This window comes from Manduca sexta, unplaced genomic scaffold (genome assembly GCF_014839805.1).
Source record: "Manduca sexta isolate Smith_Timp_Sample1 unplaced genomic scaffold, JHU_Msex_v1.0 HiC_scaffold_3577, whole genome shotgun sequence".
Lineage (NCBI taxonomy): Eukaryota > Metazoa > Arthropoda > Insecta > Lepidoptera > Sphingidae > Manduca > Manduca sexta.
In genome coordinates, this window is record NW_023594660.1 from 1 (window position 1) to 9,340 (window position 9,340).

The following is a 9,340-nucleotide window of genomic DNA, read 5'->3' on the forward strand; positions in this document are numbered from 1 at the left end:
TTGTGTCGTTCGCGGCTTCATTCGCTTTGAAGCTATACAATGTCTTCAAGAACATTCTACATCAAATTGATCATGTCTTTGGAATATTGGTTTTATTGTGTACATAGAAAAATTATAATAGAATTATATTGTTTTCTCATACACGCCATGGAAATAATTAACGAAAATTCAATTTGCATCTTGTTTACTTACTGTTCGAGTAGTCCGCGCTGCACTCTATTATGTTCTAAATTTCTAAAATTTCAATATAAAATTTGGTAAAAGCAAATTCGTTTGTGTTTATAAAATTTTTGCAAAGTGCAGTAAGTAAGCAAATATGATTACATATTGTATAGAAATTATTTTACGCGGTAAGCAAACTGCACGAACGTAGTTTAAAATTCTTTTAGATGGAATATTTCGATCATCGTAGTGATATCGCAGGAGAATATTTTTAGACTGATTTAGTTTTAAAAAGTTATGCTTTTTGTTGTAGTTAAATAAACCATCTGACCAAAATTATTTTTATTTTTTATTCGGACTACCAATCGGACCTTGTTTTGTGGGAATTCTCATATATTTTTTTGGTTTGCAATACTATGGTAATTACATCATTCAAATAAATTTTCTTAAAAGTTGAAACACGTTTTCAAACTATTTAATAATGCAAAATATCAACAACCAAAACAATTTATTTTCGCCAGAAAACTTTAAAATTCCGTTGAAGTCAACAGTTTTTCTGTGAGTATTGTAAGATGTCATAAAATATATTTTCATATAATAAATGCAATCTCATCAATTGCATTATTTCTAATGTACAATCTTGTAGGTACATCTATCCATTGTGGAAGGTTGGGAAATGATATTGCTATATTCTAAAATGATTTAATGCTGAACATTATTTAATAGGTGGTTGAATCGCATCAAAAGAATTTTATAAACGGCATCCGTAATCTTCACAATTTAATAAACAATCTTGAAAAAAGTATTAACACGTCGAAAAAATATGAAAAAAGACTATTTCAAGGTGTGTATCTGTGCATTTGAATGTCTTTGGCATCATAGCTTCCAACCAAATGGACGGATATTGATGCGGTTTTTTTTATAAAATTATAAATACTAGTTACCTATTAAGGGATAAGTAGTACTCATGACTTTTTGTACTGGTTTCAAATCTGTTCTCGTTTCACACTGCCACCCACGTGACTACCGGACTCTAATAGTCATAGGTATTTGAACTTGTTATTTCTGCAGGCTCTGAAAGGGACAAGTCTGTGGAACTAGCAGCATCTTGGTCTACAGTGAGCATTGTGTGTCTTCAATATCAGTAAGTACCTATAGATGTGTTTAGGTGTAATTTTTCCGAATACATCATATACTAGGTGTTGCCGGCAGTTTCGTCCGCCTGAAAAGGTCTTCCCGCTACAAAGATCCGTAAATATGTAGCCATCCAAAGCGCCACCTTTACACCAGCGCCTTTTCCTTTACAAAAAAAATTCATATTTCTCCGACGGGAGAAAATTATCGGGATAAAAAGTAGCCTATATGCTAATTCAGGACGGTGTATCCGAGTGCCAAATTTCATTGAAGTCCGTTCAGTGCTTACGACGTTTACTTCTTACAAACATTAAAACATGCTCACAAGTATTCGCATTTATATTAGTAAGAGTAATATAAGAAGTATAGGTACACTATTCTGGAATGAAAAACTAAATATAAATAAATCACATCATATTTTCAATTATTGCATTAGTAAATAGTGGCATTGGCACTAAATACAATCATCGATACCGATAAAGCGGGTATTTAGATGTATTTTTAATTTTTTCTTCAATAAATGTGGTATAGTATATGATAAATCTACTCAACTCGTTAATTCATTCAGGTCTGTTTAATCCTAGAAATCAAATTCCAGGTACGAAGAACTATCAAAACGTTACGATTCCTTGCTACAAGTATACGAGAACCGTTGCAAATCTGTCGCGCTTGCAATGTATCCATATTAAACCTGCGGCAACGTTTAAAAGTCCACTCATGAGCAACTATCACATGCGCACAGGGCCTTGCTGGCCGTCGGAGACAAGTATCTGGCTCTAAGACGCAAGAGGAATAGGCAAGTACGTTAAAGGTGGAGTTTCAAACACAACGAATGCAGATTCAGAAGCATTTCATCGACTAGACGCGCTTTTTGAGCGAGAGTGTTGCGGAGTAAAGGGACTGATCCAAGCATTTTCCCCGACACTATCCTTCGTAGGTGCATGTGAAGTTATGCTGCTCACGCACACACCGTAAGGTATTAGGGAAAGTACTGGTGCGCGTCTCCGTGGAAGTAATAATCTATATAAGTCGCAATGAAAAACACAGCTAATAGTGACCACCGATGTTTAAACTTACCATAGATGCCATGTAAAGTGTGTCGCGGTCCGGGATCAGCCTGTGTATATCGGGTTCCAACAAGCTGGCATAATTTTGTCGACTTCCGAGGGGTATTCATCTCTCGTTAGTCGACATTCTGTTGTAACCCACTTTACTTACCATGAGGTGAAGTGGCGTCACTTTACCATATACGTAGATTTAAAACAAATCTAATACGTGAATGATGTAGCACCGATTGAAATCTCTATGAAAGAAATCCAGTTGAAGTGCGATGCTTTGGATTCTTCACACCTTCGGTACATAAAATCTCACGAATTTAACACATGGCATTAATGTAGAGTCTTTTGGTGTTACCCGGTGCGGCTTCGTTTCCGTGTCGGTTCCGAATCAAAGGATTGAGGAAACTGATGACGTTGCACGTCGACCTACCTATATAGTATCTATAGTTAATTTTGGAGTTTGAACAACTTGGAGCAGTGATTTGTTGAGGCAACTTTGCGAGTCATGTAAAGTTTTTATATAATTCAATTATTCGCAGACGAGAATACTGCTGTAAACCTGTACCTTCTAGTTATATATGATATAGAATAACGGAAAACGCTGGAATCGTCTATGTTGTTGATTGCAGCCATTTGCTGCTATAATTGTGTTTGGAATCGTACCTTAATACTGTTTCCTAGAAAGTAACGGAAGTTTGTTTGTATGTAGTAATGTAGAGTGACGTAATCAGTCAATCTTGCGCAATTTCCATGGCGGTTTCAGTACATAGAGAATCTAATCGTTTAGAGTCGGTTTAATTAAAATAGTGCGTAGGTACTTTGATAAGTTTTACTCGTGTGGGGCAGATTTAGGAAAAGTTAGCTAATAATATAGTTGACTCGTTCATATTAATTACAGGTACATAATTTCGATAAACAACAAAACTCAATAAAGACGCCTTTTATTCATGATCCGATAAACTACACAAAATGCCTTTTAGCCAGAAATACTTAGTTCAACTCTTGTATTTTAACTTCTATGAAGATCTCTAGATGAAAGTAAACTTATAGATAGTAGTAATTCACCTTCCAGCCCACATTATATGACATGTTTATATTTATGCAATCAGAAAGGCGAATACGAAGATAAAATCCTCAAACTGGAGGAAAAGTTAAAGAACGTTTTGAAAATTGCTGAGCAAGGGAGGCTCAAGTTAGATTCGCAACTTGCTGTGTATCTTGCTGAGGAAAGAAATTCTGAAGCTGCAATGTTGCTTGTTGAGGTAAAATTTTCAAATATTTTTAGTTATAGAACTTATAGCGGAATTAAGTAATTTGAGGCCCAACAGACGGTCCAGTTTTAAATCAAAGGCGACTTAATTCATATGAAATAGGCGCGTTCATTTCAATTATTTGAATACACGATGTTTTTAAGGCTTTGTCAGACGTAAGTATATTGTTGTAACTTTCGAACTAATCCTAGTAGTTCTTCCAATTTGAATCTTTAAAATGCTTTACATTGCCATTTTGGGAATATAACGTACTTGGGAGGTATCGTTTTGGTAATATTACTTTTCTGTAGCAACGTCGAATATTACTGTCTATTAATATTATTTAAAAATACGTGGTAATGGTTGCTTACTAATAACTTCGTTCGTATTTTAGATAAGAAAATGCAACCAACTGTTCTTAGAAAATTTGCGACTCAAGACACAAATCGAAGAGCGACCCGCGGGGAATGTTAATTAGGATCGATGTCCTGTTACTCCCTTTTTTAGTTATTATAAGCTTATTTTATGGTCTAGTCTTGAAATAATAAATACTTTTATTATAAACAACTATGATTTCATTATCCCTAAGTTCCTAATTCCTAGACTACATATGTATATACATCATGATTTGCCGTCGTTGGTTAACATAATTTCCCAGTAAAATAAAACGTGCAAAATTGTATCATTCGTGTATTTGAATGCAGCTTTAATATCAATAAAGTCTACTTTAGTACATGAATAAATAATTACTGCCCCGGTGGCGTAGTTGTATAGTAAATTTGCAATTCTGACGTCTTGGTTTCGATCCCTAGGTTGGGAAGTGATATGGATTTTGTGCCCAATATCGCGGAGGCTTACCCCTATCACATCATTGGACGGAATACTACGGCGGAATGTAGGTGTTTGCCTTTGAGGATAAGAGGCGTGTGTGTGTATGACAATAAAAAAACATGAAAAATTTAAAAAAAAAAAACATTTTTTTTTTCTTCTCTGCATCGTGCATCGTGTACTCTAGTTTATACCTTAAACTGGTTTTGAAAGGAGCAACACTAGAGTTTCTTGCTCGTTCTTCTCTGTTGAGAACTGCTTTCAGAACTGGTAGAGTTAATACTGACGGAATCTAAATAATGTATAACATTTAACGGGTTAAAATAAATCATTTCATGTAAGAGAGTACCTAATAATATTACACCGTCAATATTATGCTACATTATTTCAAGAGACAACAATCTATCAGTTTCAGGGAACAAAACCTGAATTAGTGTATTTTTGTAATATAATTAATAATTACCTAGTGTAGGTATTATGTATTTACGTGATCAAACATTGATCCGAAAAGATTACCATCGAAAATTATACATTAAACTTGCATTATTAAAACCTATTGCATGTGTTAAACACAGTAAAGATCATTGGTCAATAACATAAATTATTCATGTACACGAAACAATATAATGGCGCATTATTATACAGTGCACCGGCATGGATGTGATTGTGCCAAGAATCTGCAATGTAACTTTAATTGAACACGGAGTGTAATTAATAGATATACTTGCGAGGTTTTAAATTATAAATCTAGTGTAACGAAAATATCTTGGCATAATAATAATTAGCTAAAATTAATCAAGCGGATAGAAGCTAAGTAATTCATAACATTTAAGTGCAAAGATAGTCCGATAACTGAAATCTACAATAAAATGTTAAACGCTCTTTTTACAGCAAACATTATATTAGCAACAATAATTACTGAATACAGTTTTAGACATTTTTTGACTACGTGCAACCAAAGACAAAATACTAGAATAGTCGCCGCATGACATACATATTATCTTCTCTTCTGCCAGCCTGACCGCGCAGCCGAATACTTCCGGAAACACCAGATGTCATCGACTAGGATAGGGGCGCGTAACAATTGTTTTTTCTTATAAGGTTATGGAGCTCTATTCCGTCGTCAAGAGTAAACTTGTCTTTTTGCAAATATGGGAGTCCTTATCAAAGGACAGCTTTCATAGGTGGTTTAGGAAATTGGTGAGTTTTTGGCTCTTTTTATACGACTATCAATATCCTTCGATAAGAACGCTCGTAGTGGCACAAAAAAATGGATTTGCCGTAGACGGAATAGAATCATCTGACCATAAACAGAAACAAAATTTCGACAGCGAATATTATTAATAACATATTTATATGTAACAAAATGTATAGAAAACTTAGTAGATTATTATATTATTACATTAAACTAACACTGAAAAAATACTTGAAAACAAATGAATTTGTAAAAGCTTCGAAAGTAAAATAATATTCACAAAGCTCAGCAAAGCTACGCGATTACATAATACAGCTTTCTGTTAAATCACTGTAGGCAAGAAACGTTAGTACTTATTGCGTAACTGTAGATCTAACTACCGAGATAGCGTCACCGTGGCTGCGATCTTAAAAGATAACTGTTTTAAAACGCGTGAAGCGGGAATGGTGTTTTATTGCGAAACTATTTGACGGTTATTGATATCATTGTTGAGTGCTTGAGATTATTTGATATATTGGAAACATCTAACCTAAATCACTTTACCTTGGTCCAGTGGATTCTTTGGCCGAGATTGGCAGATTATTCATTGAAAACATGTGGTAATATCGTTTCCTAATTCTAGCATTAGGGCCGTTCAAATATTACTTAATGCAATTTTTGAAGATTTTTCACTAGACCCCCCCTTCCTCCGCAAATTGCGTTACGCAATACTTGAACGGAGCTTATTTAAAGACGAAACGACTGCTGGAAGAAATCCAAGGGCAGGATTATTTATCGGACTTAAAGGTCAGCCTGTTAAGTTTTACCGTGAGTAATCCTGTAGAATGGCGCATCCAAGCACGGTAATAAAAATATTACAAATTTTAGTGTTATTAATTGTATTTTCATTATGCAACGGTCTATAATAATAAAATCATAGTGTCGAAAGTAATCGAGATTTCAAGGTTTATTCCATCGATACATTAGAGGGATAGTATAAATGTTCACAAATTTAGCCATTGTTTTATTATACACTAAGTGATAGTTGTGGCTTTGCTCGTATGAAAAGCCTTTCCCGCTACAAAGGTCATTAAAACATAGTTTAACAGCGCCATCTATACGACGCCAGCGTCATCTACTTAAAATCAGATTTAAAAAAGTCCTTTATTTCCCATGGGTGCAAATTACCGGGATAAAGATGCCTATGTTCTAACAAAGGACATGATCTACCCATGTACTGAATTTCATGCAAATCCATTCAGCTGTTTCTGCTTTACTTTTAACAAACATCCAAACACTCACAACTTTTGCATTTATAATATTAGTTAGACGTATATAAAATAAACACATTTGTATACGAAATACAGATTTATTCAATAGATTTAAACATACGTCACATTATTCGAAGTCACACATGCAGGTACTACACAAATTGGTGGAAGCATTTTGAAAAACAAGAGAATACAAAATCACAACAAATACGATAACAAAAAAGATAGAGCTGAGTAATGTTATATTTGACCAAATAAAATCCTAAACAATTGATATTGCGAAGGAAAAGAAAAGAATAGGGAATCAGAGATTTCAAACAAGATTTTTTCTAATACAATCTTCACCTCTGTAAACTTAATATTTGACTCTTACACCCGATTACATTGTACCTACTACCTACTATTAATCTTAGACTATCAATAAATGCAAAAAAATTATTCACATTATTCAAGCTGCTTCTCAGATTTCTGTCGTTTTATGAAACACAACACATTGATCCATATGAACGAGGTGGACGCCACGTACACCACGCGCAAATGTGGAGGCATGAAGAAAAAGTTGATGGTTTGCGCCGGTATCCAGAACGTCTGGTTCGCGATAAACGTCTTCCAGTACTTCTCACGAAGTTCCTCAAATACGTCCTCTCTTCGCTCTAACACTCCCAAGACTGTTAAAGGAAATTGTACTTTATTTGTTTAAATGTACAATACATTTTTTTTATGTGAGGTAGAGTTTAGTAGAGATGTTTTGTATATAACTGGTAAACGATCATCGTCGATATGATTCTGAAATCTTTGCTCTACCATCGAGGAGCACAACAGCAAAAGTATATCGTTGGCTGAAATTCAATTGGAACTTAATTAAAATTAACACCAGCTCTATTGAAGCATCTTCAATGCTACCAGGATAGAGATAATATTAATTATATAATGCATTTCCACCCAATACACTAGGATTGACTTTGCCATTGATTACAGGGTAGAGATAAAGTTAATTGTGTAAGGCATCTCCTCCCTATACTAATTCTAGATAAGTTTTCTTAATTCTACCTGCACATACTCTACTTCGCTGGATTCTGTAACATATTCTTTAATTATTTATATTTGATATTTTCTGTTTGTTTCCCAAATATTAAATAAATAAATATGTTATTTGACATCTGTCTAATTTATCCTAGTTTTCAATCTATATTAAAGTAACTTACGGGTAAAAAATGTAGCCAGCAAAACAGGAGTCATGAGAAACTGATCAGCAGACACTTTTGTCGCCACTACCTTAGCGCGTTCCCAGCAAATCTGCTGTCTAAGAATTTGTACCTGGAATAAAATAGATTAACGTAAGAAATGATCATAATACAGATAGAGTCAATGGCAGTAGGAAATGGGATATCAATAAATGTAAATTTTGTAAATGTTTAGTAAATAAAATATTAGGTAATCTAGGTGTTTTTGGTATAAAACGATGCATTAATTAAATTTTTTACAGTCAGGGCCACGATCATAAATGGCGATACAAAATAAAATGACCTCAAATATTGCTTAGGCATAAAATACCCTTAGCAGAAATTTACGCATTGTATAGTATTTGTATCGAGTAAACTAACGTTTACGAATTTCTCGATAGTTGACAATAATATACGTGAAAAACAAATTCGTCCTGCCGATTCCCATACATTTTGAGTTTACTGTTCGAAGTTTATACGCGCGGATGTCACGCTGCCGTATTTTAGTTCCCATCAGTGGCGCAGGGTGAAATTTTTCAAAAGGTATTCCGAGGTAAAAAGAAATTACATAAGCTAACATATAGCCGCTAATTTGACAGTAAACAAAAGCTAAGACAATCGAAAATAAACTTTAAAGGGAAGCCGGTAGGAATCGAATTGTATGGACGCTTCATCACTGGTTCCCATTATGCTCATGAGGCGCTGTTTAGTTTCCATATAAAAAATACTTAGACAAAACCATTACGTTAAAGATATGATGACGCGTAAAATCGTGATACTGATATTTTATTAGTAAAGATGTACGTTTTTGTACTTTGACGCTAATCGTCGCACTCCGACACGTCACTAACTTTAATGATCAGACAGATTTTGTAATTAGGTTATTGTTATATATATGACTGGCAGGTTTAGACCTGTCACAATAAAGACGTCAGTGCGTTATTGACTGTCAACGAGTTTGCATTAAATAATTACATATTTAACATTGGCGACGAGGATTTTACTCAATATTCTCGTAAAAAGTGTATTTACGAAAATATGGCTCAAACATTTGGTATTCTTACGACCTTCGACCACAATTTGCAAACTTGGCCAGAATACAAGGGACGGTTGCTACAATGGTTCGTCGCAAATGACGTCTCTGAAGCTACCGATGCTTCAGGATCCAAACGGCGTGCTATTTTATTAAGCGCACTCAAGGAATCCACGTACAAGCTTGCTGCGAATTTGGCCTTACCGA

The 9,340-nt window shown here is 34.5% G+C and overlaps 1 pseudogene; it reads right to left on the reverse strand.

The window, feature by feature from the left end:
* Positions 1 to 6,959: 6,959 nt before the first annotated feature.
* Positions 6,960 to 8,229, reverse strand: LOC119193057 (annotated as a pseudogene).
* Positions 8,230 to 9,340: the final 1,111 nt, after the last annotated feature.